Raw genomic sequence first — 10,113 nt, forward strand, 5'->3', positions numbered from 1 at the left:
CTGACTATGCCTCACGACGTGAGAAACCCAAACTCACGACTTGAGACCCCAAATCAGCCCCTATAAATAGAAGCTTAATGGCGTCGGGTTTGGTGCTCATCTCTTTCCATCTAAGTGTCGTTACTCTGCGTGATTACCTCGATAATCCTTCTGGAAGCCCCGGTTTTCATACTCGAGTCCCGAAGGAAGTTCTACACTCCCGAGATCCCCGAGAATCTCGAGATTTCAACTCTCTGTAGTCGAAGTTCTGCTCAATTCTTCTCTAGACTACTTCAAAACAGCCACTTCAATCAAGTGAGTTCATACCCCTTTATACACCTCCAAATACTTTATAATGTACTTTTAATACGTTTCGGGGGAGAATACATTAATCCCGAGTGAAAACATGAAAACTCTTTGTTGGATATTATTCCTTTTATATATCAGCTCAGATACCGATGGTTGGAAATATAAAAATCTGACCACTACAATAAAAGGCTCGGTTACCAGTTACTGTGTGATAGATATATAAGTTTAAGATATAAGATGTAAATATATATAAAGAATAATAATTGCGGAATAAGTATAAATATAAAAGCTATAAATGATTGTATTTAAATGACGTAAAGCTATAAATAATATAAAGGACTGTATTTAAATGACGTAAAGCTATAAATAATATAAATGACTATATTTAAATGACATAAAGCTATAATAAAGTATATAAGTATATAAATATATATCAAGTAGGTTCGTCAATAAATTGACTGAACTGGACTGATGGAACGACTGGTCGATATTTGTTATTTGAATGGACTGGTCGATATTGGGACTCTTGGAGCGACTGGTCGATATTTGTTCAATGATCAATCCGACATTTGATAAGTAGTAAAAAGTTCATTTTCATGTAAATGGGTTGTTTACAAATCAGTGCAAAGTACACGAGTCATGTATTTGTATACGGGTATCGGGTGTTTTCAGGAGATTTGATGAGGTTGGAGTGGGTATTTGGAGGGTGGTAGGAAGTGTAATAATGTTGCAGTTTTGGTGGTGTAAGGTAGCAAAGATGGTGATATTGAAAGAGCTTTGGGTGGTGATGATTGTATATTTTCGTAGTAAATCTCTCTGGATAGCCAATTCTCTCTCGCGTCTCTTTGGGGTTTCCCGTGGTCAAAATCGTCCACGAAAATTTCTAGATGTAGGTAAGGTGCTGAAGAATTGATGGTGAAAATCTCCCTAGTAGTATTTTTGCTGTGTTGTGCTCGGTTTTTTGTTTTCTAACATGAAGATTCTGAACTTGGAAACAGAAATCTCTCTGGATAGCCGATTCTCTCTCGCGTCTCTTTGGGGTTTCCCATGGTCAAAATCGTCCACGAAAATTTCTAGGTGTAGGTAAGGTCCTGAAGAATTGATGGTGAAAATCTCCCTAGTCTTTTTGTGCTTGTACTGAGCCCAGTTTTCTTTGTTTCTGACTTGAAGATTCTAATGTCGAAAAACAGAAAGGTGGTGATGGTTGTGGTTATTTCGAAGGGTTCTTGGAGGAGGTTTAAGGAGGGTTTTTGGAGGGTGTTTGGAGAGTATTTTGAGGTTGTTTGGAAGGTATTTGGAGGTTGTTTTAGTTGTTCTTGAAGGTTGAAGTTGCAAAAGTTGTTCTTGAAGATTGAAGTTGCAAGAGTTGTTCTTGAAGAGGGAGGTGGTATTCTTGGTTGGGAGAGTTTTTTTGTGTATGGAGATGTAGCTGGAGGTATTAAAAAAAAAAGAACACGCACTTTCAAACCATATACATGCACACGTATATATGGTGAAGCAAAAGAAAAATATCTAAGGTACTTTAACTTTGAGTTGGTTAGAAGATGTAGTTGTGATATCCAAGTGCTAGTAGGTGTAGGAAGCGCAAGTGGTACTAGGAGTAGGATACGTGATTTTCTTCTTCCCTTTCTTGACTTTTCCACATACAAATATAATACATATATATATATATATATATATATATATATATATATATATATATATATATATATTTATTTGGAAGTATTACAAACAACAAATGAACACATACTACATACTAACGTATACATATATACATATGAAACAAATATCTAGGACTAGTGCACTTGAGTTTTTGGTTTAAAGTAATGGATGGTATTTCAAGTTGTGGTAGAGACTAGCAGCAAAAAAACGTGAGAATGGGTTGGCTATTTTAATTTCCTTGACTTTTCTTTGTTTGTTGACTCTTCCATATATATATATATATATATATATATATATATATATATATATATATATATATATATATATATATATATATATATATATAGTTGAAAGTGTTCAGTCGCACATCTAGATTTTCTTGTCTATACGTTTTCTGTCATTCGCCTATTTTCGTATTTTCCGTTTGGTCACGACTTCATGTAACCTGAAATAACTGATAATATTTGTTAGATAACACAAAAATAGTTCATTTTGTTTCAGTGATGGTCACATATAAAAACGTTTTCAACAATTTCCCCCTATGTGATCATTGCTGAAATAAAGACATATATGATATAATCATGTTGACAGTTTTGAACTTTTGAAGATTCGAGATAAAAGATTTGTCAATAGATAAGATATATAAAACATAGTGATTGTTTTGAAAGTTTGTGACTTTGTTTAACATATCTTATGTAAAAGATTTTCAGAAATTTGTTTCCGAATTAAACTCTCGGGTTCGGTTATCAAAGGGTAGCCATATATGTATCTAAAGAAATTTCCTAAGATTTTATAGCATTATTAATGACGACAAGTGGTCTAACAGGTCAATTCAGATGAACGCTCATAGGTATAACTCACACTTCACTTGGGTGTTTGATTGTTCTGGCAGCAGAACAAGTTAATGATCACTAAAAATGAGTGATATCTCTCTCTGACGACTCACACTCATATTGGAGGTGTTCGACTATGCTTTTCCCAAAAGGTCACTTAGTCTCATTATTAGATAATCAATCACATAAGACTGGTTTCGGCATTACTCAGCGGGTTTCTTCATTCATACCATTTAAGTTCACTCTCTCTCCGTCAGGAAATACATGTAGAGGGGTTTAGCAATTTTCATAGTGCAGTTTGCAACTAAGAATCTTCAGTGATGAAGGCTACAATATCCCGGGAAATCCATTGTTGTTGCAGCTTTTTCTTTGATGGTATCCTTTTTGTTGATCAATATCTATTTGTTGTAAAAGGATATTTTGTTTTAGCATCGAGAATTTGCTACATTTGAGAAAATTGGGATTTTTGAGAGTATCTATCTTGCGGGATTAAGATATCCCTTTTTGTGAAAAATGGTTAAAAACAGATCACAAGATCTTTTGATGTTTGCTTTGAAATAACCATGTGGTTGAACTTTGTTTGAAAATACCAAATTTAGAGTTTTTTTTTTTTTTTTTGTTTGGTATTTCTTCGGTGAATGATTTGGCTTTCTTGTTGATTCTTTTTTATCTTGTTTCATCTTTTCTTGTTGATGGATCACGGGATCTCAAGACATCATTTTTTGTTGGCTTATATCTAGGTAGGGATTAGTTGTATAAAAGACAGTTTGTCTAGTATGTAAGAAATGAATGTATCGTCCCTGGTCATTTTGATATCTAAGCAAAAATGAGACCGTGACAAGGTATAATCGGATATACCTTATAAGCAATAGTGACACACCTAAGCTCACAAGAAACGAATTCCACAATGATTCAGATTGATGAGGCACAAATTCTCACAAGGGTTTTTGTTTTCATCTGAACCTCCTAACCTTATGTCCCTTTTTAAAATCATCAATAATGAAATAAAATTGAAGGAAATAAAGTTATGTACATTATGAAAAGTAGGAGATTTGAACCTTCACTCCAATTGAGAATCAATATGACTTAAAATCTTCATCGAGCATAAGCATCTGAAAATTAAGTCAAAAGACGATTAATCACAAGGTTCTATAAAAGCTTATTATGGCAAGTCTTTTATTATATTTTTGAAGATTTGTTTTTCTGAATGTTTTTGGAAATATTGGTTATTTCAATGTTTTTGGTTTTTTTTTTGAAAAGAAAGCAGTTTTCAAATGTTTTTGAATTTTCTTTTTGAGTGAAAGTAAACACACTTTTGTACAAACAAAAAGTAAAAGTTTAAGGATGGATGTTATCTGGATTTAACATTCCTAGACGGCCTAGGAAGTATTGAAACTTCGTTTCATCGAGAGCCTTAGTGAAGACATCGGCAATTTGATCTTCGGAGTTGATGAAGTGTAGTTCGATATGACCCTTTTGAATGTTGTCTTTGATAAAGTGATATCGAATGTCGATGTGCTTTGTCATGGAATGGTGAACGGGATTGTGAGAAATGGCAATTGCACTAGTTGAGTCACAAAATATGGGAATTTGTGAGATTTTGAAGCCATAGTCACGCAGTTGAGTTTGCATCCATATGACTTGTGAACAACAGCTGGCGGCAGCGACATATTCAGCTTCTGCTGTTGATGTGGATACACAAGTCTGTTTCTTTGAAGTCCAACTCACTAGTCTACCTCCTAGGAATTGACAGCTACCAGATGTACTCTTCCTATCTAGCTTGCATCCTCCGTAGTCTGAGTCGGTGAAAGCATTCAGCTGAAAATCGGATTTAGCTGGATACCAAAGGCCAAGTTTGGGAGTGCCTTTAAGGTATTTGAAGATGCGTTTCACAGCAACTACATGGGATTCCATAGGATTTGCTTGGTATCTAGCACAGACAAATGTAGAAAACATGATGTCAGGTCTGCTAGCAATGAGGTACAAGAGTGATCCAATCATTCCACGGTATCTTTTCTGGTCAACGGGTTTGCCATTTAAGTCTGCATCAATTTTGTATCCAAAAGCCATTGGGGTTTTTGCGGTATTCGATTTTTCCATTAAAAAACGAGTGAGTAGGTTTTTGACATAATTCTCTTGGTTGATGAAAATGCCATCAGTTGACTGTTTGATTTGAAGTCCGAGAAAAGTAGTCATCTCCCCAATCATGCTCATTTCAAATTTGCTCTTCATTAGATCTGCAAACTTAACACTTAAAGATTCATCAGTAGAACCGAAAATAATGTCATCAACATATATTTGTACGATTAACAGATGTTTATTAAAGATTTTACGAAAGAGGGTTTGATCAATTGAACCTCTTTTAAAACCTGATTCTTCGAGAAAGGTTGACAACGTGGCATACCAAGCTCGAGGTGCTTGTTTCAAGCCGTAGACAGCTTTCTGCAATTTAAAGCTGTGATCTGGAAATTTGGGATCTTCGAAACCTAGTGGTTGTTGGATGTATACTTCGCGATCTATCTCTCCATGTAGGAATGCACATTTAACATCCATTTGGAATACTTTGAAATTCTTATGTGCAGCATAGGCAAGAAAGATGCGAATTGCTTCAATTCGGGCAACTGGAGCAAATGTTTCATCATAGTCGATTCCCTCTTGTTGTGAATATCCTTTGACTACAAGACGTGCCTTGTTTCGACAAATGACTCCTTGATCGTCAGTCTTGTTTCTGTATACCCATCTTGAACCTATAACAGTAACATCGGGTGGAGTAGGAACAAGATTCCATACGTCGTTTCTTTCAAATTCTGCTAGCTCTTCTTGCATAGCTTTTACCCAATCTGGATCTTTTATAGCAGAATGTATGGTTTTGGGTTCAGTCGTGGATAAGAAGGCTCCAAATAAACATTCATTTGTGGATGCGCCTCTAGTCTGAATGCCTATGTTGGGATCTCCGATGATTTGGTCTGTTGGATGATTTTTGGTCCACTTTATTAAGCGATTCTCTTCCGCTATAATAATTGGAGTTTCAGTATCCCATTGTTCTTCTCCGGGCGTTTCATCTTGGAATAGGTTTGAAGGTTCCCCCATAAATGATGCATCGGGATTGTTTTGGCTATTTGGGGATGGGGTGTTTAAAGGAGGATTTGGTGTTTGTTCCAAAGAGGAAGTATGTGTTGGTGGTTCCCCCTCGAATTGATTTGCATCATTTTGGTTTGTTTGTGGAATTACTTCACTGGGTGTTCCTGTAGGGTCAATTAAAGTAGTTAGAAGTTCAGAATTGTAAGCGGTTTTTGGTTGTTCAAAAAGCAAATCAAGATCAATTTCAATGTCTATGTCAGGAGAAGGTGTTTGTTGAATTGGATTTTGAAAAATATTTTCAATCATTTGTGAACCAAAATGTTCACGATCCAATTTCCTAACATAAAATTCATCGAAATGAACATCGGTACTTTCTTCAATTACTCTAGTACGTTTATTCAGTACTCGATAAGCAGCTGAAGAAAAAGAGTAACCAAGGAAAATTCTTTACGAAGCATCGACAACCGAAAATATGAAAAAATTTGATGTTTGGTTTTCGGTTGTTAATGACTTCATATGGTGTTTTATGTAGATGTTTATGGATTAAGGAACGATTTTGAGTATAGCAAGCTGTGGCTATTGCTTCTGCCCAGAAGTATTGTGGCAGATCAGCGAAGATAAGCATTGATCTTGCAGCTTCACATAGAGTTCGGTTCCTTCTTTCGACAACACCGTTCTGTTGTGGAGTGTATGGGGCTGAGAAGTTATGTTCAATTCCTTTGTCTTTGAGAAATGAATCTAGAGTATTGTTTTTGAACTCTAAACCATTATCACTTCGGATTCTTCGAACAGGTCGTTTTAGCTTCAGCTCGATTTGTTTGATGAAGTTGATCATCTCTTCAGGTGCTTCTGATTTTAGTCTTAAGAAAAAGACCCAAGTAAAGTGCGAGAAACCATCAACGACAACAAGAATGTACTTCTTCCCTTGTATGGTTTGGGTTTTGGCAGGGCCACAAAGGTCTATGTGCAGCAACTCTAGTGGTTCGGACACACTAGATTCTGAGATGCTTTTGTGAGTGGATTTGGAAAGTTTTCCTTTTTCACATGAAGCACAAAGAGTTTCGTTATCAAGCTTCAGAAGTGGTAGCCCTCGAACAAGATCATCGCCGATTAATTTGTTGATGTACCCAAAGTTTAGATGGGAAAGGCGGCGGTGCCATAACCAACTAATATCTGCTGGGGCTTTAGATAACAAACAGATATCGGGTTTACCATAGATAAGATCCATGTCAAGTGGATACATATTTCCGGCACGGTCAGAATCAACTATAACATCTTTGGTTTTGGCGTCCATGATCAAGCTTCGTTGTTTGGTGAAAAGAACTTCAAGATTGTTATCACACAGTTGAGAAACACTGATGAGGTTGTGTTTCAGGTCATCGACGAAGGCAACTTTCTTTATGGTAAAATTACCATTTGTTATGTTTCCATAACCTTTGATTTTTGCTTTCATGTTGTTGCCGAAGGTAACATCTTGATTGGTTTGTATAGGTTTGAAGTCACGTAAGTAGTTCCGGTTTCCTGTCATATGCTTGGAGCAGCCACTATCAATATACCATGAATCATCATTGGGTTCTCCAGCATTAAGTACCTGCAATCAGACAAAAAGTTTAGGTACCCAAATCTGAATGGGTCCTGGTTTGTCAGTTGTTATTTTGGGTGCTTTTCTTAATGAATTTCTTTTATCATTTGACTTCACATTATTGTAATGGTTTGGTTTATAACGATGGAATGGTTGAGGTTTGATTTGATCTATCAATTTTACCCAAAATGCGATTTGTTTTTGAAAACCTGTGGGTTGATAAGATCTGTGATTTGGTGAAAGATATCCTAGATGTGAAGGTTTGTTTGAAAAGTTTTCTTCATATCTGGGATGTGATGGGCGATTTTGAAAGGCTTTTTGATGATGATGGTTTGAAACTTTCTGATGTGATGGTTTTTGAAAGTTCCTTGAATGATTAAAAGTAATATCTTGAAAGCGGTTTTCAAAAGGTTTTTGAAAAGATTTTGGTTTTTGTTTGGAAACCTGTTTATGAGGTATGACGTATGGTTTAACTGGTTTCTTTGGTTGTTTTTCAAAAATGTTTGGCTTGATTAGTGGGGTTTTGGTGACTTCAATGGATTTTTTGCTTGTTTGTTGTTTCTTGGAGTAATTTTGTCCCAGACTGGTTTTTCCAACAATTGATGATGTCATTGTAGGAAAAGCAGATGGTATAGAAGTACTACCATCCTCATAAGAGGAATTTTATCCATTCAAAAAGTTTTTGAGTTTAGTGGTTCCATCGGTATGTTTGATTTGGTGAGTTAAAGAACTTGCAGAGTCTGTTTCAGAATTTACAACTCTTTTGAAAGACTTTTTGGAAACACTGAAAGCAGTATCATCTGGACTACAGTTGATAACTATTTCTTCATCTGAATCTTCCTCATTAACAGATGTGAAAAGATTAGGTAGAGTAGATTCAGAGTTTTCACAATTCGTCATGTGTAACAACTCAAATTTTCAAACAAATTTTTCATTTTAAAAACATAATTATTTCCATTAAAACAAGACATAAACAGTTTAATCATTCGGTCAATACAATTATTCAAACTCCCAAGATCATGAAACATTCTTCAGTGTGTATCGATCATGCCGGCGCCTTCCCACGGTCCTCGCTAGTACCTGAAATACATACATACACAACAACTGTAAGCATAAATGCTTAGTGAGTTCCCCAATATACAACTTACGCACATACGCCTTCCGGCCCGGACCATTCGGTCCACATAACATTGCCTTCCGGCCCGACCTTCCGGTCCATGTGTCTCAGGGGACTTCCGTCCCTGCTGGGTAAACCTTCCGGCCTTACCCACGCCGACCTTCCGGTCCATCACACATCATATCGCCTTCCGGCCCATAACATATTCGCCTTCCGGCCCATAACATACATAGCACATATAACATATAACATACCACATATAGCATACATATCACATATCATATCCGACCTTCCGGTCACACAGTCAAACCCTTCCGGGTACAGTATAGTGAGAAGACTCACCTCGTAAGTGCTGAAAGCTAGCAACTCCTGAAATCACTCGCGCACAAACCAACGAGCTACAACCCTCCTATAACATTATATAACTCATTAACACTCATATCATCTAAGTGTGACTATCCCTAAGAAGTCAGACTTAGGTCAACTCTGGTCAACGGTCAACGGTCAACTCGACTGGACTCGGCGAGTACCATGGCGACTCGGCGAGTCTAGTCGTCCTCACAAAATCCTGAATATTCCCTTTCTACTCGTCGAGTATCCCTCTTGACTCGACGAGGTCCTCGTGGAAGAATCGCGGGGCCACCCCGACTCCACTCGCCGAGTCTGATGAACAACTCGGCGAGTCCCAGCAAATCTTCAAGCTACTCGCCGAGTCTGAAGAACAACTCGGCGAGTCCATGCCATGCAGACGAGTAACTGCTTCCTGAGATAGGTCTCGTCCCGAAGTACACATTCATGGGACCTTCTGGACCTCTAAAGGTCCTAATACAAGACTATAGTCGTGGGATAACAAGGCATTACTTCATTAAATCACTAAATGGGTTCTATAAACCCTAATTTCATAAATACATCAAAATAACAGATTTGGTCCGAGTATTACCTGAAAACGCACTCTCTGTGTCCCCCAAATCTCAGGACTCAATCCTCCTTGATATTCCTTTAGCCAAATCCCTCTTCTTCTTGCCTAACCAATTCTTCCAAGTTCCAAAGCTTTCTCCCTTGCTCTAGGCGTCCACAGCGATTAGGGTTCCTCTCAATTGACCAAAAGACTGAAAATGACGGCCTAAGAGGCGTTAAATACGATCCAAACTGAACGGTTAGGGTTTCTGCTGAACAGCGTCGACTCGCCGAGTCCATATCTGGACTCGTCGAGTCCAGTCGCGGACCCGCGACCAAGTCCGCGATCCTACTCGGCGAGTCTAGGCTCCAACTCGCCGAGTCCCCTCTTAAATCACCCCAAAAACATAATTTTAATAATACCTGGGATTCCGGGCTGTTACAATTCTCCCCCACTTGGATTAGACTTCGCCCTCGAAGTCTCATTCTGCAAATAGTTCCGGATGCTGCTCCCGCATTTCGCGCTCCGGTTCCCAAGTCATTTCTGATCCTTTACGGTGTTGCCATTGAACCAACACCAGAGGTACTTCCTTGTTCCTCAGAACCTTGATCTTCCGATCCCTGATAGCCACTGGTCTCTCCGCGTAATTCAG

The sequence above is a fragment of the Lactuca sativa genome, chromosome 4 (genome assembly GCF_002870075.4).
Source record: "Lactuca sativa cultivar Salinas chromosome 4, Lsat_Salinas_v11, whole genome shotgun sequence".
Taxonomy (NCBI): Eukaryota; Viridiplantae; Streptophyta; class Magnoliopsida; order Asterales; family Asteraceae; genus Lactuca; species Lactuca sativa.